Here is a 22394-nt window from a genome sequence, read left to right on the forward strand (position 1 = left end):
TTAAATCCAGGGTCTCAAACATGCTAGGTAAGTGCTCTGCCACTGAGCTACATCCGAATACTTTTTATTTTTTATACTTTGAGACAGCCTCGCCCTAAATTACTCAGGTCGGCCTGGAATTTGCAATCTGCCTGCCTCAGCCTCGGGAGTAGCTGGGATTACAGGAATGCACCACCATGCCCAGCTAGTATTTTTGTTTTACATTGCTAAGATCAAAGATTAAAAAAAAAAAAATTGAAAAGAGAGAACTGTGATCTCTCCATGGAAAAGCAAATGCTTTTATAGTTAGGTGTTACTTTATTTGACTCTAAAATTATGGCATTTCAATATAGGAAATCACTTCATCTTGTTTCCTAAAAAATTACCTGTGCCCTTTTATGACATGCACATCACTTGAATAAACTTAAAACAATTGCAGTGCATTTTATTCACAGTCCTGAAATTAAAATTTGCCTTTCTTAAACAGTTACGAGAATAAAACTAATGTAGCCACTAAGGTGTATGTTTTGAATGACTAAATTTCCTTTTCATTTTATTTTCTTTCTCAAGAGTAAAGACTTCAGCTGGGTGTGGTGGTGATGCCTGTAATCACAGCAGTTCAGGATGCTGAGGCAGGAGGATCAAAGGTTCAAAGCCATGTTCAGCAATGATGACGAGGCACTAAGCAACTCGGTGAGCCAGCCCCTGTCTCTAAAAAAAAAAATACAAAAAAGGGCTGGGATGTGCCCCAGTGATTAAGCGCCCCTAGGTTCAATCCCAGGTACCAAAAAAAAAAAAAAAAAGACTTTATTATAAAGAGAATAGAATTTTCTCAATTTGTTCTTGTTCTTTGCAGAGTTATCGCAATTATTGTAGTACTGTAGAAGATATGCATAATATACTTATTAATCCAAATTATAGAAATGGTGACTAAAATACACACAATCTTACCTAAATTTTTAATATTCAATTATAAGTGAAAAAATATTTAACATGTTAATTGTAACATGAAAGCTACCATTACTACAAAATACAAAGTAGAATCCTGAAGTTCAAATATACCCTACATGATAACTGCTTTCCCCACAAGCCTATTAGCGTGAAATCAATTTTTTTGAAACAGAGAGGTAGAAACTATAAATTATTTTTAACCAATAAAAGAACAGAGCCAGCCAGGCATGGTGGCAATGCCTGTTACCCCAGCTACTTGGGAGGCTGAGACAGGAGGAATCATCGCAATCATTGAGACCAGCTTGGAAAACTAGCAAGACACGCTCTCAAAAACAAAAGCAAACAACAACAACAACCCAAAAGAAGAAAAAAACAAACAAAAAAGAAGAGAACCAGTAACTCCCAGGTATGGCTGGATTAAGAAGCCATATATGAGTCAAGTTGTTTTCCTTGAAATTTACCCTCCAAGGAAACAGTTCTATATTAAAAAATATGACTGAACACCCTATTAAGATTCCACCGTTCATGTCCATCGTCCTTGGCTGCTGCTTACAAAATGTAGCTTAAATATGCAGCTGTCTGAACAACTCTGAGATACAGAGGCCAGAAATTCTTAAGCTTCTTAAGGTCCATGGAGACCTGGCAAACTGACCTTCAAGTTGAATTCAGCCCTCAGAACTACTTGTTTATTTTATGAGATCCATATATTTTTTTTTTTTATAATTAGTTGTCAGTAGTTAAAAGTTGAGAACTTTCACAAACATAAAAAAGAAAACGAACAGGTCATCTCTGGAGCATGCATCCGCGGGGCAATAGCTAGCTGGGGATTAGCTGGGTAGAAGATGACCCTCTTTTGAAGGCTAGCCACAATCCACACTATTCTCTAATACTCCCCTAAACTGAGATAAAAGGTCAGTTACCACTGATGACGTTTTACTCCCTCTCATATGATGGTGACTGCCTGTCTCAGGAGGGCAGCTCCCCGCAGTCACTCCAGGAATGGCGAGGACATCATTACTCACAGGTGAGATTTAGGGCATTTGCTGAAAACTCAGGCAGCTGAGTTTGAAGATAGCTTAAAAGGTTAAATATAGAAAAGACCTTCAAAGATCATCTCCTTCAAACTCCTCATTGTATGGAGAAGGAAACTGAGGTCCCGGAAGGCTAACTGATTTGTATCAGATCACACAGTGCATTTACAAAAATGCCCAGCCCAGAGCCCAGATCTCTGAACTCCAGGCTCCTTCCACTGTAATAACAGAAATAGGAAAAAGAACCAACTGCTGAGAAAGGAAGGAGAGTAGGGACACAGTCTCCCTTCCCCCTCCCCTGGGCTGTGGCAGGCAGCCAACTGGAGCTAGCTGCATATTTAATTTAAACCTTTGTCTGCCCTGGCAAGGACAAAGTACAATCTGTTTTATGTAAAAAGTCTTCCCTGAGGAAAGCCTCAGCCTCCAGCTGCGAAACTGATTGATGTTCTTAAAGCCCCCAGGAACCTCTGCTGGGATCCGAGGTTGCGGTTTCCAAAAAAAGAGATTGTGAAAAGGAAAGCACTAAAAACATTTTTTTTCCCCTTTTATTGTGTGTTTCTCTCAATCTGAGAGAATTAGATTGAAACAAGAGGGGGAAACATGCAAATAAAGACTATATTTTACAAGCAGGTTTCAGAGTCCCATCTGGGAGGGGCTTGGGATGGCAAGCTGCTTGGGGAGACTGGAGACTTGTCTAGAAGCTTTTGTCTAGAAGCTTTATTTGCATAGCAAGCACTCTGCTTTTACTTAGATTGCCTGTTCCAATCAATAAAGAGACCAAAATGTTCTAAAGATGCTTTATGCACACTTGATGGAAAAAAAAACGAAGGCATTGATACCAAAGAATGTCCCTAGTGACGTTTTATTGGGAGTGTTTGTAAAAGTTTCTGATGGAGATTAAAATCCATCTTATTTTGAGAATTTTGTGGGTTTCGTGATAACCTGTTTCAGAGACCCTGACTCTGGAGAATATGTCTTAGGAAACCAAGACCAGTTTTGAAATCCAATCCTGGAATCACCTCAGAATGTCCCTGGATTGGTCAGGGTTAGGGAATGACCTCTACATCAGCTAGAGCCCCAGTGCATAGATAGCAACAGGGAAGTGCCCTCAGGACACTCCAAGAGGGCAAACCAGTACCAAAGTTCTGAGGGGTGACCAAAGTTCAGCCCTGGAGAACCGGGGCTTCCCGCTATCCCTAACTTGCCTGCAGCAGGCCACATGTCAGGTTGGAAGGAGGGCACAGGTTAGTGTGCAAGGACATGCCTTCCCCTTCTGGCTCAAGGGCCAAACTTCAGCTTGGAGTCAGAACAAAGCCACTGCCAGGTCAGGCTAAGGAGCTCAAGCCTGTTTTGGGACAGAGCCAGGACCCAGAAACCATTGCCATGAGCCACCAGCTGGCCCGGGTCCCAGAAACATGTGCAGCTGCTGCGCAGGCCAGACTGGGCCTGCAGACTGTCACAGTGCCAACCCCTCCATTAGGCCTCCCAGTCTGCTCTCATCAGGCTCACGCCCAATGCCCTGTGTACTTTGGCATCATTCTGCCTTTAGGTGTGTCCTGGGGTGACTGAATAAACCTTCAAAACAGCCATGTGACCTGCTCTTTTATCTCTCTGGGCTTTACACTGTTGTCCTAAAACTGCACAGAGGTCAGGGTGTATAGTTCCAAATCTTTTCTGACTGTTTGTCGGTGTGATGAAAATGAAGGAATGAACTATTTCCCTTAACTCTGTGTGGTCTAATTTAAGTGCCTTTCATTAGTACTTCTAACAAGAACACAGGCGCCATAGCTGGGGTAACAGAAATCCCTCCCCATATGCCCTAATGGTGGGTGCAAATCGATGAATGGCCACATTCACAGCTGCTTGCAGAAGTGCCTCCTGGTATCTGGGGCATCAAGTTCCAGTAATAAAGTTAGCAGACGTACAGTCATACTGAGAAAAGGTCAAAAGGGGGAAATCTTTATTTTTAAAAAGATCATACCGATTCCTCTTTTATATACTAGATTATCTTCTGTATCAGTAGTTATTCCCCAGGGCAAGTGATGGCACTGACCCTCTGGAACTTGTTCTAAAAGACTGGGCATCTTCTTTCCACATTTTTGTTTTCTCCTGAACTTTTTAGTCCCTTTCCAGCTTGGGTACAAATTCCATGGACTGTACCTAGTCCATCTTGACATTCTCTTAGCACCAGGGAAAGGTCTATACAGCCTCAATAAGCCCAGGCAGTATGCATGCTCCCTAGTACAGAATAAAGGGCAGGATGCCACAGCAGGGCCAGCAGGCTCAGTCCCATGGAGAGCAGCTGCCGGCTGGGTTTAAGTTATAAGACAAGAAAGACAAGGTCTCTACGCTCAGGAAACTGGTAATCTAGGAGAGGCCACGGGTATGCTGCTTAACAAGGTGATAAGTGCGTGCTAGTGGTAGGAACCAAGTGCCATAGGAACTCAAAGGCAGTGATGATTAATTATGCTGGGTATGAGGATTAAAGATCTGGGAATGTTTCCCAGAGAGAAAAACAGTTGAGCTGAAACTTAAAGGATGAGCAGGCTTTGATCATGAGGATATTTAGTGGGCAGAGTGCTCACTCAGTAAGATGCATTCCAGGAAGAGGCACGGGGCAGAAGTCTCCCAGACCCGGAGAAGTGATGATATGTGAAATGTTGGGAGCACAGCAGGTCACACAGGTTACAGAGTAATGTAGGGAGTGTCACAAGGAAGTCTGAAGGGTTAAGTTGGGCCAGATGGTGAGTGTCCTGGACAACAAACCCCCTTGGACTTCATCCCAAAGGCAGTGTTGAGCATGTGAAGGATTTTAAGCAACTGGCTGGGTCAAGGGATTAGGTTTGTGTGTATGACAAGCAAAATCGTCTAAAAATGACTCTGAAAGGTCACACAGGGTGGCTTGGACAAGCCAACTGGAACGGGGACTTCCCCATTCTTCCAGTGGGATGGGCTGCCCCAAATTCAGCCTCCTACAGGACTGGCAGCTTTTCTCCCACCCCAGCCAGCTGAGCTATAATTCCCCACAAGCTTCACATCTTCAGAGCTGGAAAGCTGGCTTTCCCAGACAACTGCTCAGAACATCTAACACCTAACACAGACTGCCTACTCTACTATCTGTGCCCCACTGATCAATGGCTTCTCCATATGGATAATGTTTTCCCATATGGAAAGCAACAAGGAGGTAGGGTCCTTTCCCTGGAACACAACCTTATGTATTCCAATAGATGCCTTGCCTTGGATTAATGAGAGGTTGGGAGATGGCAGATGTCTTTTCTTCCTGTTGACACTTGCTTTGTTCAATTCTATAACAAAGCCTGTTTCTAAATTCGTGCCATGGGGTGTTGTGGAATGCTCTCTGACCCTGATGCTTTTTGACCTGTGAAGGCATCTACATTGTGCCAAAGTGGGATGACCTAGGAATGGAGTAAGGCATTTCCCCATTGTCTGTTAAGACTCTTTATGTTGTAACAGAAAAATCCATCTAAAACTGGCTTCAAATTGAAAGGGATTTACTGATTCACATAACTATTAACGTAGGCAGAGGGTACCTAATCCAATGTTTCAATGATGTTATCAATGACCTATTTTTCTTTCTCGGCTCCATCTTCCCTAGGATCAGCTTTATTGCAAGGCTGATTTCTCCTCCTGGTTGTAGGAAAGCTGGCAGTCAAAATCAGGTCTCTAGCATTCACATCCAAAGTCAGAGAGGACTTCTGGACTAGTGTTCCAAGCCAGTACCCTGAATTTCACCTAAACTAGATAAGCTTCATCCATACATCTGTGCCCACATAAATTCCTATATTCATTTAACAAATATTTGTTGAATACCTACGATGTACCAACCACTGTTATAGGTACTGGCACAATGAAATAACATTGAATCACCTAATGGCTTAATCCAACTGGTACCTTCTACCAGAGTTGGGAGTATGTTCGGTTTCCTCCAAAGCACAGAGCAGTGAAGGGAAATACTTAGATAAGGAATTCTGTACTAATAGGAAAGGGGGAAGAAGTAATGGATACTAGGCAGGCATCCAAAAACATCTCATATAATTCTGACGCTATGGCTCAAGGACCTGCATTACTGGCATCATCTGGGAGCTTGCTATAAATGCAGAATCTCAGGTAATGCTCCAGTTTTACTGGATCAGAACTTGCATTTTTTTAAACAAGATTCCCAGAAAATCCACAAGAATGTAGAACTTTGAGAAGCACTTTAATCTATTCTGAGTAGATTTAAAAAAAAAAAAATTAAAGTAGAGATAGAAGGCAAGGAATTTGGAGAACAAACCCAACAGTCTCTGTGACAGACAGATGACTGCTGCTCCTGGCGGTCCTCTGGTGGGAAATGAGCAGCCAGTTCCCCTGATGGGGTGACTGATCCAAGGGGAGGCCACCTGCCAAGGTGAGCCAATTATTGGAGTGATCTGGGAATTTGAACCTGGAGTGATGAGGAACAGATACAGAAGGTTGTTGGAGCAGAGCTACAAGTTGGCAGAGCCCTAAAGTTCCAGAAGTGCCTAATGTGGGAGCAGCCAGATCACTCTGAGGCTTGGTTATTCAACAATTCCTTCCACTATCCCCTGTTTCTCTGAAGTTAATCAAAAGGGATTTCTATTGCTTGCCCTCAAAACAACCTTAACTTAGCAGCTTTGACTTTCTCAGAAGAGTTATCTACTGAGGATGAGGGTCTGGCCTGCCTCGAGGGGAAGACCAAAGGGAATCCATTTCACCGGCTGCGTGATCCTGTGCTTTAGCTGCTTTTCTCAGATCCCACACTACTGCTGAGGAGCAGTAGTCATGAACACCCAACTTCACCTCCAGTTGGCAGCACTTTAACAAAATACATATTCCGAAAATGCTTGTGGTTTTCATAACAAATGTCCCATTTTTGGTTCACTTGCTAGGTGTCAATTAATGTATCTTTATAGAATCATTCTATGGGCCCTCTTCCCTGCCACCCCAGTACTAGGGATTGAATCCAAGAGCACTTCACCATTGAGATACATTCCCAACATTTTTTTTTAATCTTATTTTGTATTTTTATTTTTAGACAGGATCTCACTAAGTTGCCCAGACTGGCCTCAACCTTGTGATCCTCCTACCTCAGCTTCCTGAGTCACTGGGATTACAAGAGAGTGCCACCTCACCTACCTGGGGGTCCTCTTTAAACTGACCTTCTACTGTTACAATTTTTTCAAATATGACTGACTTATATAAATATATCTACCCAAAGATTAAGTCAATGTGATACCAATTTTTTTCTTTTACATGCAAAATATTTTCAATCAAATGTGAGCTAATAACTAGGCTGCTTGAACACGAACAATACAAGCATTTAAAGCTTAATTACTCTTTCAGGCTCATAGTAAGAACATGGAGGCTTTCTATATTAGTGTGAATTTATACTGCTTGGGGTATTGTCTCTTATTCTACAATATCCTTCTTTTCATCTTAAAAAAAAAATCCTTGCTACAACAAAACAATGAGGAGGTCACATCTTACAAGGAACAAACATGGCATCACATAGGGAAGTGAGTCACCAAGCATCATGCTGGAAACTGAGCCAGGACTGAGCTGACTCATGTCTTTCTGGGCCGAGAACCAATTCTAGTTATATCATGCTGGAAAATGACTCATTTACTTCCTTTATTAGCTCCCCTCAAGATCAAATCAACTGCAAATTGGAGTAGATCTTATGAAACTCAAGTGGCTCTGCTTGGAGACATTACCCTATGCTGGTACACGGAAGATTTCTGTATGAAACTAACAGGTTGTTTTGCGTCAGAAACTCCAAGGCCAGCCTTGGCAATAGTGTGTTGTTCTTATCTGAGCCAAACGCATCCAAACATGAGAGAATCCATAATCTCTACGGTCTCTACACATAAGCACATTTTTTGGATAATCAATTAGTTGATTGTAAATCTATCATCACTCATGTTCAATAGATACCATTGTAGAAAACAATCTGAAGAAGCAGCTACCTGATAAGTGCTTTTTGTCAACAGAAGGTCAAAGTACAGCAATAGTTAACAGCTCTCATTTTTGCCCTGTAGTAACCTCTGTAAGTAAACAGTGCAACGGAAAGCTGCTCTGATAAAGTATTCAAGGAAATATTGGAAAGGAAGGCCAGCTAAATTAGAGCTCCAAAGAGTAACTTCCAAAAGAGTAACTTCCAAAGCATGATAAATAGGTGTCTTCTTAAGAAATATTAATATTGTTAACACTTGACAGTATAAAATGAATTGTATGTGTGTGTGTATGCTGGGAAGGGAACCCAGGGCCTCATGCATGCCAGGCAAGTGCTCTACCACTGAGCCATAGCCCCAGCCTTAAAATGGGTTATTTTTAAATGAATGCCTTGATAGCAGAATCCCCTAAGGGGCTGACCTAGTCACAAACATGGAGAAATTTCACATGCATATCTGAAGTTCTGAAAACACTGGGGCTACTCTCCCATATGACAACAGCTGAGTAGGACAGAACATCAGACAGAACTACTGCCTTTGGAGAGGACATCTAAAGTTCTCTCCAATAATCTCGACTTCTCCACAATCCCTGTTGTTCCTTTTGTCTTAATCAGGTTCATCTTTTCTTTGTTTGTTTGTTTGTTTGTTTGTTTTGGGGGGGGGTACTAGAGATTGAACCCAGAAGTGCTTTACCACTGAGCCACATCCCCAGCCCTTTTTAATTTTTTATTTTGAGACAGGGTCTAAAAAGTCTGAAAATAAGGATCAGAGACTTTGTAATGATTTGTCCAAAACCACAGAAACTAGAGCTTACCTTTCCCAACTCATGGACCTCTACCTCTCTATCAAAAACAGCAAGAGAGTTGGGAGGTGGTGCACCCCTATAATCCCAGCTACCCCAGGAGGCTGAGGAAGGAGGATTGAAAATTCAAGGCTAGCTTGAACTACTTAATGAGACTTTTTAATAAAAAATATAAAAAGGACTGGGGTGTAGCTTTGTGATATGGGTCTCCTGGATTCAATCCCCAGTACTACCAAAACAAAGCAAAACAAAACAAAACAAAAAACCTTAATTTTTGAGTAGCACTGTGTCCAGCTGTAGTCTGACACATAAAGTACTACAGGTCATAGTCATTATCCTCAAGAAACCTGTATCTAGTAGAATCGCAAAGACACTGAACAAACAACTCAAACACACATGTGCATGTGATGGGTGCTTGACGGTGTCGCTAAAAACCTGCTGTGGCATCCAGGGATCCTTTCCTCCACCATTGTTGAGAGGCCTGATCCCACCTCTAAGCCTGTGAGGACATCACTCTGGACTTAATCATTCTAACCCTCCACCAGGGCTGGGAGCTAACTGAAGAAAAGTTGAGGTTTTTCCCAGTGAACCCACATAATTCTGACTAACGATGACAGGGAAAGTGTAAGTAAGGAAGTAGTGGTAGGGTTAGAACAGAAGAGGAAGAAAACCAGAAAGTCCCAGAGAGACAGAGCTTAGGCAGAGACTCCAAGAGCCAGGGAGAGCCTCTGAATAGCCCTCCCAGACTGTGCTTCCTAACACTCAGATTCCTAACACACACTGATTTTGCCAGTTGAAGAGGTCAAGAGGGCTCATTTAGGGTCAGATGGCAACCTGCGGGTGTGTGTTCAGATCCTGTTCACTGCACTATTCGTTCTTCTCCTGGCCCTTTCCTATGCATCCCTTCCCCACCAGACTTCCCATCCCACTTGGACATGAACCCTCCCACAAGGGATTGTTGATCTCAATGAGTTGCCTTTCCCCAGCTCCAGGGTGTCTGTGAGTGGCCAGTGGGAGACACTGGTTTAGATTGTAGAGAAGATGGGGACAGGAGAGAGGCCTTCCACAGCTCCCTCCACCTCCGATGGCTTCTCTGGTGACTGATAGGTCTCCACTCTGGCATGTGTTCAGATGGACAGGCCTGCCTGTTGCCACCACTACTAGGTGACCCTAGCTCCTGGGTCCTTCCCTCCATCACCCCCCCCCCCCCCCGCCTCTGTTGATAAACCCTCTTTGGCTCCCAACTTCTCCATCACCAGTATAAACAATTCCTGTATTGAATTTCTTCTCTTGTAAATACTTAAAGTGTTTTGTTTTTAATTTCCTTGCTGGGTCTGGTTGACACATATAAATACAAAGAATTGATATATTAAAATGGTGACTTACCAAGTAGTGTAGTTACAATATTCAGGAGTGGACCACAAATAGGCCTTCTCTCACTCCCAACCCCCAATAGACAGGAACTGCATCAGTGACTAATCAAACACGAGATTTATTAAACTGATATTCAGGAAAAACTGGATCACCAAGCTGAGCCCAATGGCACATGCCTGGAATCCTGGCAACTCAGAAGAATGATCCAGGGGTACTGAAAGTTCAAGGACAGCCTCCGAACTAAGTAAGACCCTCAAGAACTGAGCAAGACCCTGTCTCAAAATAAAAAATAAAAAGAACTGGGATGTGGTTCAGTGCCCCTGCACTCAGTCTCTGGTATGAAAAAAAACTGGGTCGCCAGCTGAGCAGGAACACTTGTCCTTGAAGTGTGTCATAAGCAAACAAGTGTCCCAAGGTTGTCATACCATTGGCTCATCTACGAGAAATTATGAGAATGTGATTGACATGCAGCTCAGCCCACAAACTCCGGTGTGCCAAAAGCTCTTGAGTCTGTTTAAATTAACAGAATGTTTCAAAGAGGTAGTGAGAACAGATAAAAGCAGAAATGTTTTTATTTTTGAAAAATGAGGAAGGCAAAGATGAAAGTCAGAGAGAGAAGGGACAGGAAGAACTTGTTCATAGGATTCATGGTGTGAAGGGTAAAGCCATCAACCCCTAACATGGAACCAGGCACAGAAAGGGAAAGAGGAGTGACCAGAGGGGGAAGCAAAAAATAGTGCAAGTTCCTCTTTACTCAGAACACACCCACAGCTCCATAATTTAGTGGAAATGCCCACAATTTGGAAAAACAGATATTCTCAGACAAGTAAAAATGCAATACTGCATTTTACAGTAAATACAGAATAATTTTCACATTGACTTTCTTTTTACAAATCCAACTATAAAAAGACTCTCTCTTTTAACATATGTGATATGTTCTTCTATCTCCTAGATTATTATTTATAAAAAAGTGTACAAAATATACATATATACACATACTAAATTATCTATATATAGACAATTTATACAAATTATACAATTTATTAGTTATTAAACCAAATCCTCCATGCCCCATCTTCCAGAACTTGTCATTTTTAACACACTCACACACACATACACACGATGACACACCCTCCAAAGAAGATATTTCAAAATAAACCTATTTTATTAATAGAAATCAGGCTGAGATTTTGTTATATTCTATATTCATCTGCATTGTTCCATGAAAAATGTAATAAAAAATGCAGGCACATGCTGGAAATACTAAATTAGAAAAACAGCTGTGCTTTTTACATTGTCCTACCCTAGGAAAAAAGGCACCCAGGACAATCCCAGCTGCTGGCACACTTTACATGATGTGCTCATTACCACAAGTAAATAAAGTCAGTAAATTACTGGCAGAGCACAGGGGGCCATGATGAGTCTAGGAAATAACCCTTTCATCAAACTCTCTGCACATTGTATATTGCCTGGGCAAAAAAGCAAATAATGATGATCAATGGGGAATTAATATTTTAGTCAAAGAGGAATGGAGATGAATGCATACTATAAATTATTAACTAGCATTTGTATTCTATCCCCTTGGCACAGTGTGAAATAGGCTTCTAAAGAAACAGGATACATATCTTCTACCTACCTAGCACTGTTTACTCTAACCAAGGAATAATATCGATAAAGCAAAGACATTCAAGAGGGAAATTTACACCAGGATTTCTCTACCCTTCTATAATAGAATGTAAGCAAAATATAAGTATTTCTATGTTTATCCTTATATAAATGTGTTTTATGTTATATGTCTATAAATATGATTGTGCTGTGGTAGGAAGACAGTCATTGGGCTGGGACTGGAAGCCCATTAGTCCTTGTTTGACCTTAGCTATGACCAGCAGTGACATCTTAACCTCTCTGGCCTCAGTCTTCCTCAACTTTAAAACAAAGTATTGGATCACAGATGACCTTGAAGAATATTTTCAGCTTTAAAATTCTGCATAAAGTTCTCAAAAGGAACAAATAGTAGAAAGGGTAGAGGAAAAGTTATAACCAGAGTTCCAGCATAAAAATAAAGTATGAATATAGAAATCATTCAATTCTTTAAATCAATAAAACACTGGCACATAAGAAAATATATACGTATATAATCATATGTATATATAAGTTGCTGCCCTCTCTCTCTCTCTCTCTCTCTCTCTCTCTATATATATATATATATATATATATATATATATATATATATCCTTTTGGGAGTGGGAGAGTACTGGAGGTTGAGTCCAGGAACACTTTACTACTGAGCTACCTTCCCTATCCTTTTTATTTTGAGACAGGGTCTCACTAAGATGCTGAGGCTGGCCTCGAACTTGTGATCCTCCTGCCTTAGCCTCTGGAGTCACTGGGGTTACAAGTTTGTGCCCAGCTAAGTTGCTGCTCTCTTAATGAAAAAAAAAATAATTGTGAAGCAATAATTGAACACATAAGAAAAAAAGTTCTATATTTGCATAGTAGCATACCATGCAAGTTACACAGGAAATTATTAAATCATTGACATTGAGAATTTGAGAAATCATACTATGAGCAATCATAGACTTGCAATTTCCTGGATATGCAATTCTAGCAAACAAAAGAAAAGGCAGCATTCACAATGTGCTTTAAGAGACCCTAAAATGAATGACTTGGACTCTCTTGGCCAAGAGCCCCACAACAGAAGAGAGGGGAACATAATACTCTCTGTAACACAAATAGGGTTGTGATAAGGCTACTTATAAGGAAGTATTCATAAGCTAAAGAGAACATAGAGCCAAGGGAGACGGGGGACTGTAGGAAGGGAAGCCATTCTGATCATTTAGGATTCATTTTGAAATAACGGAGAAGCCTCTGAATCGGCTCTGAGGCACAGAGGAGGGTTTACCCCTTTGGAAAGAATTTAGGAGATGTCTGAGCTAGAGACCATCAAGTTCCATCCTCCTATTTCATAGGTGAAGAAGGCCAGACAGGGTATGTCCTTGCCCAATACTAAGCATTTGGCAGAGTTAGGCTAGAACTCCCAGTCTGGCCTGCTTCCCCTGACCACTTTCATTTTCTCTGTGTGGATCCAAAACACATCCTTCCCTTCCCAACTATAGCAATGATCCTCCTGGGATGAAAAGATATTCTGTTACCTCTCCCTCCCTGAGAATTTCTCCCAAGCCGTAAAGTTTTTCCCAAGCTGACTAATGCTTTGCTTGTTCAGATGGGTTTTGAGCCATCATTCTAAATATCCTCTCCCAGCTGAGAGATGTAAGAAGTAAACAATTCATATGCACTGACTTCACTATGCTACTCCCAGGAGCGGAAGAGCCAGCATGACCTGTGTGGTGCACGTTAATGACTCACTGACCGAGTATCAGACAAGGACAAGTCTCTTTCTAAAGGACTCAGTGTGGATGTTAGGGAGAACTCGAATCTCTGTGTCTCAGTTTTATTGTCTTTTCCATAGGGACATATTTTCATTCAGTTTCCAAGATCTCCCAAACAGAAAATAATTGTTAATATTTTCAAACTTATTTCATTGATACAAATTTGATTCTTAAAGCAGATCTTAAGATTATATAGTTTCTTCATTTTGTGAGAGAAAAAATGAGGATCAGAAAAATTTTGGTTTTGATTTAGATTCTAAAGTCAAAAAAAAAAAAAAAAAACTGAGTCATTTGACATGGATTTCAGTGTTTTTTGGACCTATGCTATGTGGTTTACCCTGTTCGGAGTGCCATACAAATGTGACAATCTAGAACACGTGGAACCACACACTCAGATTGAATCTTGGTGAGATGCAAAATGGCGGTCTCCCACATTATCAAGACAGTTACCCTTTCCCCCCAAATTAATTGTGTTCCTTGTAAATTATGTGGTAAACCTTACATATAATTTCAGATACAGAGACGGATGGGGAGTAGTCACCTTGTACAACTAGCAATTCTGAAATGATCAAGCTGGGTCATGATGAAAGAGGAAGCAAGAAAGAGGAAGGGACAACTGTACTAAAGTACTGCTTCATAAAGAAGAGAGGCAGAGAGGCAGCCCTCCCCATCCTCTCCCACTCCCCCTTCTCTAAGGAAAGTTGCCAGCCTGTCCCTTGTCTGCTTCCACACCTGTCACTCAAACTTCAGGTTACTTTTTGGTGATTTAATTGAGGCTCCTCGTTACCCGACCATACCTGGATAAAAATGACAAGTGTGAAAGAATAGACCCAAAACTCCAAGGCTCCAACACGTCACAGGCACTGGCTATTATTCAGTGCTTGCATGAGAGCTGTTCTGTTCTAAATCACTCAACTAGAATACTCTCTCCAGTTATAAACTCTACTCTGCCAAGCCCCTGCTGAGCTCTGCAAGAAAACAGTTTAAAATCACAGAATTGGGGACTGGTTTGTAGCCGGTAATAGAGTGCTCACCTGGCCTGCTCAAGGCCCTGGGTTCCATCCCCAGAACTGATGGGACAGATGGTAGAAGAGGGCAGACCAGTCACCCTCCATGGAGTTTCTTGAACTACAAGGATAGTATGGGGTGGGAGGGAACATACAAGGAAGAATTAAAACTATTTCCCCATGTGAAGTGGGGCTTGGAGGCCAGCATTGTCTCTTAGAGCATTCTTCTCTGTAAAAAGCAGCAGGAACATTTCAAAATAAGAAAAAGAAGATTCTTCTTAAAGACAGGAGTCATTTCACAGACTTGAAATCAGACCACACTGAAGCTCTGTCTGCAAAAATAATGGTTTTTCCTGACATTTTAAACAGCACAATTTAACGACTCAATGTTTCATTTGACATTTAAGAAGTCATCCATCTCCAAGAAGCTTATTGGCAAATCTTCCCGGTTCCAGGAATTAGCAAATATAGTGTGCATGAGAACACATCTACAAGAGCCCAAAACACTCTTTTAAAAGGGAACCCAAGACTCTGTGAATAAACCTTGGCTGAGCTGGACCTGCCTCTTACCTCAGACCTGCCAGTGTACCATTTTTAAACCACTTACCCTTTCAAGGTTAAATTACTCAATTTGCTCAATTGAAAAGCAGGTATTCAGGAGCTAGGTTGCCTGTGTTGGAGTTGTGGCCTCTCTGCTGCTTCAGCAGTGTGACACTGGGCATGTTACTTAACCTCTCTCTGACTTGATCTCCTCATTTCTAGTATGATGATAAGAATATTTCTTATCCTATTGAGTTATGGTGATTAAATATGCTAATATTTATAAAGTTCTTGGGACAGCCTGGCAGAGTAAGGGTCGTATAATTGTTAGAAAATCATTAATGACATGTATGACATTTTTCAGATTATTTGTGTACTAATCCTCACTACCTGTGATTCATGCCAACGCCAATTAATCTATCACATTTCCCCTGACCCCTGTGATTGCTTTGTGGATGGCACAAAGGGATGATGTGAGTCTACTTCTGGGCTTCCTGGGAAAGAGATAATAACTGTTTCCTACTTGAGTTAACTTCTAGAGGATATAGCGTCTGGAACTGCTGCCATCATCTTTCAAATATGAGAGAAGAACCTGTCTGAGAATAGCAGAGCATGGAATAGGTCTATGTCAGAGAAATCATATTCTGTTGACATTATTCGAGCTCCTGGATCATGGGATGCCTGAAGCCAAACCTCCTTCTAGATTTTTCAATTGAACAATTAAATGATTTGTCATTTGATTGTTTAATCACTTGCAACTAAGAGACCAAACTAGTAAAATTTACAATAGGTCTCAGGGTTCAAAGTTAGTATCTTGGCCATGGCAGAGGGTGATCAAGAGGTGGTCACTGCACCAGGAAGCACAGAGCTTCCACTGTGGCAACATTAGAATCTGATCAGCATTGAAAACGCCAAGCTCTGGGGCCTGGAGATGTAGCTGGTAGAGCGCATGCCTAGCATGTGGAAGGCCTAGGTTTGATCCCCAATCCCACCAAAAAAAAAAAAAAAAAAAGGTTGTTTTAAAACAAACATGTCGGGCTGGGGATGTGGCTCAAGCGGTAGCGCGCTCACCTGGCATGCGTGTGGCCCGGGTTCGATCCTCAGCACCACATACAAACAAAGATGTTGTGTCTGCCAATAACTAAAAAATATTAAAATTCTCGAAATAAATAAATAAAACAAACATGTCATCTGGCTTTGTGGTTATTGTTTGGTGTTTTAGTCAGCTTTGGCATAGTGGTGACCAACACAGCGGACAAGAACAACTTAGAGGACGAAAACTTTATTGGGGCGCATGTCTTCAGAGATCTCAGATTTCAAAGGTTTCAGTCCATAGAACCTTGAGTCCATTGTCCTCAGCCCAAGGTGTGGCAGGTCATCATGGCTGAAAGACAGGGTGGAAGAAAGCAGAAACCTTCCCATCACACTACCAGCAACCTACCTCTTCCAGCCACACCATGCCTGCCTACAGTTATCATTGAGTCAGTCCATTTAAACCACCATGGACTGATTAGGTCACAGTTCTCACAATCTAATCATTTACCTCTGAATATTCTTGAATTAACAGGGGAGCTTTGGGTATATCCAAACCAGAACATTAGATTACTTCACGTTTCTGATCTATCAGTTTCCTCAGGTGGAAATCTGGAATTGAACTAAACCTTGATGAACCCTTCCAATTCTAAAATTTTATGGCCCTGCCTGAAATTAAGGTCTCCTTAGCCAATTTCAAGATTCTTATAAGTTCACTTTTTCCATTAGCTATAAGGCCAAGAAGGAGACATCCTTCTTGGTTTATTTGTTTTTTGGTTTTAGGCATTTTTAAGGGAGCAGGTGGAAGAGAGTCGACCTTGTGATGATTTGCATGTATTTTCAACAGCTTTGCCTCATTTCATATATCATAATTGGAACTGTGTACCCACTTTTGTCCAGAAAAGACACAATGAGTATTAAAAAAAAAAAAAGACTTAGAAAGCATTGCTAGTTCGGAAGTTAGTAATAGAGAGCTGAGCACAGAGACAATCATCTAGTCATTATCTACTGTGTTATCTGTTCTTCTTCCCCTTAGACCAACATGCTCTATGCTGTCCCAGAATGATTGCCCCTTCCTGTGAGCATTTGTAGAAATGAGGAGGAAAGGGCAAAGAACTGTCATACTTATCATCTCTCTCTCTCTTTCTTGAATTAACATGGGAGCTTTGGGTAGATACCTCACACCCACCAGCATGATAAACCCTGTTAACTAGAGAGCATTTGGCTGTTCACCTCAGTTTTTCGGAGGAGGAAAAGGACACCTCCAGATGAAGTTGGTTAGATGTCTTCTCATCCAGAAACTAAAGACCATCTATATGATCCATAAGAAAGATCTTAAAACTATATTCTACTTAATTTTAGACAAGAGTCTAATAACTTAATTTCCTCATTTCCAGAGCCATCATACATTAGAAACAGTCACTTAATAAAGGAGTGTGAGGATGGGTAGTAGAAATGAACTCAACTGGCCGCCAAGACAAAGAGAGAAGGCAAAATAACCATAAAAACCCAACATAAAATAAGAAGCACAGAAGCCCAGGGTCATTGATATATTCCTCAATGACACTTACTGAAGCACATTACATTTATTTTCACTGAACAAACACATAGAGCTTATTATGTGCTTAGTAAGTAAAAACTATTTTTTATTTTTTTTTGATGTTGATGAACCTTTACTTTATTCATTTATTTATATGTGGTGCTGAGAATTGAACCCAGTGCCTCACACATGCTAGGCAAGTGCTCTACCACTGAGCCACAACCCCAGCCCCTAAAAACTATTTTTAATAAAAATTATTTGATGGGCACAGTGGCACATGCCTGTAATCCCAGCAACTCATCAGACTAAGGGAAGAGAATCTCAAATTCAAAGCCAGCTTCAGCAATTCAGCAAAGCTCTGTTTCAAAATAAAAGAGGGCTGGGGATGTAGCTCAGTGGTTAAACACCCTTGAGTTCACTCCCTAACACCAAAAATAAAATAAATAAATTAAATAAAAATTATTCAATCCTCACAACAACCCTATGAAGTACAAAGAGGTAAGATAATTTCCCCAAGGTCATTCAGTTCGACATTGGCAGAACCAGGGTTTGGACCAGCAGTTAGCTCCAAACTCCAGGGTCCAGTCACTGAGCTACACACTGGCTGGCTCACTTTCTGTCTGACAGAAAGCATGACAGCTGCTGTTCACTACTCACAGTGCCCACCAACAACCAATGCAAAATACCTCACCAGCATTTTCCCTTGAATAGCACCAATGGGTGAAAAAATTCAGCAAATTTTCTTCCAAGCTAATGTTATACTATTGAGATCATTGTATCAAAATAATATTTAGCTTTTAACAATAAAAACTTAGATATCTAGAAAGTCCATTGATTTGAGCCCCCTCATTCTCTGTTAATAACAGATACATAAAAACAATCAAACGGTAATGTCAGCTAAGTAAAAATTTTTTCCATTCTAAACAACAAATGCTATCTTGAACCTCTAAATTAAAATCTGCTTACCCTAGAAAGCTTCTAACCAGCAAAGAAAACCCCTAGAGCCAAAGGAGAAAAATCGTTAAGCAGCAATATCAGAGAAAGTTGCAAGGAGCTTAAAACTCAATCCCCTAGATAAAATGTTAAACCCATCATATATGGTAATGCCATTTAAATAATGAGATGGGCTATGAGAACAGAGAATATGGTAAAGAATAGGAAAAAGGAATAGTTTCTTGGAATTCTCTGGAACATTTTTATTAATATCATATTTACACAATCCCCTTTACCCATGTATTAAACTTTGTTCCCAAACCACTAATTGTACATTTGGCTTTATTCAAAGTAGAAATGTGTGTGTGGTGTGTGTGTGTGTGTGTGTGTGTGTGAAAAAGAGAGAGAGAAGGAGGTTAGTCTGTGTGTGGCCAAACTAAGAACTATTTACTCCTTTAAAAGAAATATCAATAGAGTGCATGCCAAGTCAGCAGTCAAAGGAAGCCCAGTACTTGCTATAGAAGCAAGCCAGAGGAAATAGAGCCAAAGATAATCTGGCTGCAGGAAGACAACAGAAATTATGAAGCTAGTGAGTGTCCAGCATGAAGATTAACCTGTTATTATCACCACGTGTGGACTTCCTATAAATTCTTCAAGACTCATATTTCACATAGTGAAACTGACATTCATATATATCAGTTGAGGAACTGATGCTAAAGTATATGTTCTAATTATCTTCTTCAATTTGTGTCTCCTCACTTCATCAATTGATATGAAATTCATGTCTTCTTAATTTAGTCGTTTTTAAAATTGGTTTCTACTTCATATGTTTGTTAGTTTACATCTATATTTCATGCTATTCTCAGTCCAAATTTTCCATGTTGATGCTTAACAACATAGGCCATAATCTTTCTTGAACAAGTTAACTATTGGAGAACTTTGAAATTTTAATCTGAACTGCACAGGATTAATCGTAACTTTTATTTCATGCACCCTAAAATCATTGGTCCCTGCAAGGTCATTCTGTCCCATACTGCTGCCTTAACCCTTTTATTTTTGGATTTCACGCCCAATACCAGCCCCAACTATAGCCACTGATGTCTTTTTTTTTCTTTTTTTTTTTTAAATAACTACTGAACCCAGTGTTGCTCTACCATTGAGGCCCTTTTATTTTAATACAGGATCTCACCAAGTTGTCCAGGCTGGCTGGAACTTGCCATCCTCCTGCCTCAGCCTCCTGAGTTGCTGGGATTACAGTCGTGCACCACAGTGCCTGACTACAACTAATGGCTTTGATAACTGTATCTCAGTACCCACATATATTGGTAAAATGCATACTGCTATTATTTTACTATCAAAACACATGCTTTTAATTTATGTTAAAATCATTTTTCTATAGAACTAAATGTTCTTATTTTTTCACTAATATGTTTTGAAGATCTATCTGCATTGCAATATGTACATCTAGTTTGGTGCTTTTAATAGTTGAGTAACACCACCCCAGAAATCTAGGTTCTGAATATGTTACTATATTCTACTGAAGAAAAAAGCATAAAATCACAAGCTAAGAGGAAATATCTTACCATCAGTGCACATGGGTACATAGAGCTTGAAGTTATATAATGTATTTAAAACTAAACTGTTGGGGAATAACCCAAACTCCACCTCCAACCAGCTGTATGGTTTGTTATTTTTGTTAGGAAAATTCCCAAAGGGACAAGAGTCTGGTATCTTTGGGGAGATGTTTTGTGCTTCTGAGCTCTGCCACTGGGGAATGGCCTCATTTGCCATTTTGCATCTTCTGCATTTAGGCCTTGACAAGAGTCATTTTTTGAATCATTGATGGGAGAGGTAGATGTGATAGGTTGCAAATATCTGGGCCCCCAGGGACAGGATGCTTAACTTTTATGAGCCTCTGTTTCTTCATTTAAAATTAAGGGAGGGTCTGACCTGTAACCAAGAATGAATAAAAGGTATCGTTTTCCTTTATTTTTAGCTGAAGCCCACATGTCCGTTCTTATGTGATAAAAGTGATTTCAGTCTTTTGTTATGACATAAAAATGAAATACAAATGTCTATATTTCCTGTACTACATGGCTTCTTATTTTGTTGATCACTTTTATAATTAGTGAGTTGATATGAATAATGTATGCAAAAGCAAATTTACCAAAGACCTAAAGCTATGAGCTTTGGGAGTCACTGGAAGTTATAAAGTGTTCTAGGTAGAGTAAGGCAAAATTGAAAACATGACTATATGTGTTTCTAGTAAACTGCCTAAAGAGATCTCAGAGAAAAGAGACTACAATCTCTAAATCTTCATGATTTGGTGTGACTTTTTCTATTCTAAATAAATATTCCATTTTATACTTAATTTTATATTTTTAATTTTGTGTCTTTTTTTCAAAAGAGATCCCCAAATTGAATTATTTTAGACTTCACAAAACCTTGAATCTATATGTGACCTTGTGATTTAACATTATGAACAAAAACATGTAGATAAATCTCAATTAACACAAAAGTTTTCTGGAGTAGAAAGGGTCCTCTAAATTGAATTCTCAGGCAAGTTATTATTCTGTATTGGCTTCAGATTTCTCATTTTAAAACATGTAGATTTGAGTAACTATGAGATCCTTTCCAACTCAAAAAAACCCAACTCAATCGTACCTGTTTTGCCACGCTTCCAACAACCTAACAATAATATTTTCAATGAACTCCACAATGAATTTTCACTGTATAAAATTCAAACCTTCAGTAGTATGACAGATTGTAACCACTGTCCAACTTAGTATATATTTTGTAAGTGCAAAGATCTGAATAGGATTCTTACCATAAAGCACACTAGTTAGTGCACATCACTATAGAACTCATCTGCCTTATAAGGACAGGAACATTTCCTCTACTTGTTCTCATTTAAAGTTGACCATGATAAAACTATATGTTGATTTTCATTTATAACAGTACTCAAAATAATCCATTCTGAAAGAGGAAGAGGTATTTTTACAGTCACAGTGAAATCCATTAAAATCTATATGTAAACCACGTTGTTTTAGAAAGTATGAAGAAAATGATGAGACATTCATGAGAGATAAACAACAGTTTCTGAACTTAGCTATTTGACAAGATATGAGTAGTTTTTACAAGGGTGGTTGGCGGGGGGTGGGGGTGGTGGTGGAATGACAATCCAGTTTAGTCTTCAAACACAAGAACCAATAAGCCGGGGGTTGGAGACATCCTTCTTCAGCAGTGGATTCTACCACAGCCTGCTGTTTATTGGGCAGAGCAGGGAGGGTGCTGGAAATGTGGCATAAAAGGAAGGATGAAGCTGAGGTTCTCTGGGCTGAAAGACACTTTATAGAGCCACTCAAATGTGCATGCTTTAAGATGAGGGCCAGACAGAAGCCTGACCTATCCAAAGTCATAAAACCAGATCAGGCAGAACTGGGGCTAGACCCTGTGACCACATATCTGGTGCACTTTCTCCTTTTCCAATGGGAGTTTGTGGGACCCTTTGAATGCTTTCATGGTTCCAAGCCCACCTAGAAGTTTATGGCACAGAATGTGGAGTGATATTTGCTTACACCCAATATCAAAATATGTAATGAAGTTACATCAATTAAGGTCATGGGTATTGGTGCTGATGGAGTTCATACTACTGCAAACTGTAGCACCTTGGCATTGAAGAAACAGCAGAAGCAGGAAGATCACTCTCCTCTTCCTCTTCTCCTCTGAAGCAGTTCATTCCAGAGGTGCCCTGTGTATAATCAAAGGAATAGCTTCATTCTTGAAGATACAGAGACACCAAGAAAAATCTAAACAAAGAGAGCTAAGTCCCCCGCCCCCAGTT

This window comes from Marmota flaviventris, chromosome 4, assembly GCF_047511675.1.
Source record: "Marmota flaviventris isolate mMarFla1 chromosome 4, mMarFla1.hap1, whole genome shotgun sequence".
In the NCBI taxonomy this organism is placed as follows: domain Eukaryota; kingdom Metazoa; phylum Chordata; class Mammalia; order Rodentia; family Sciuridae; genus Marmota; species Marmota flaviventris.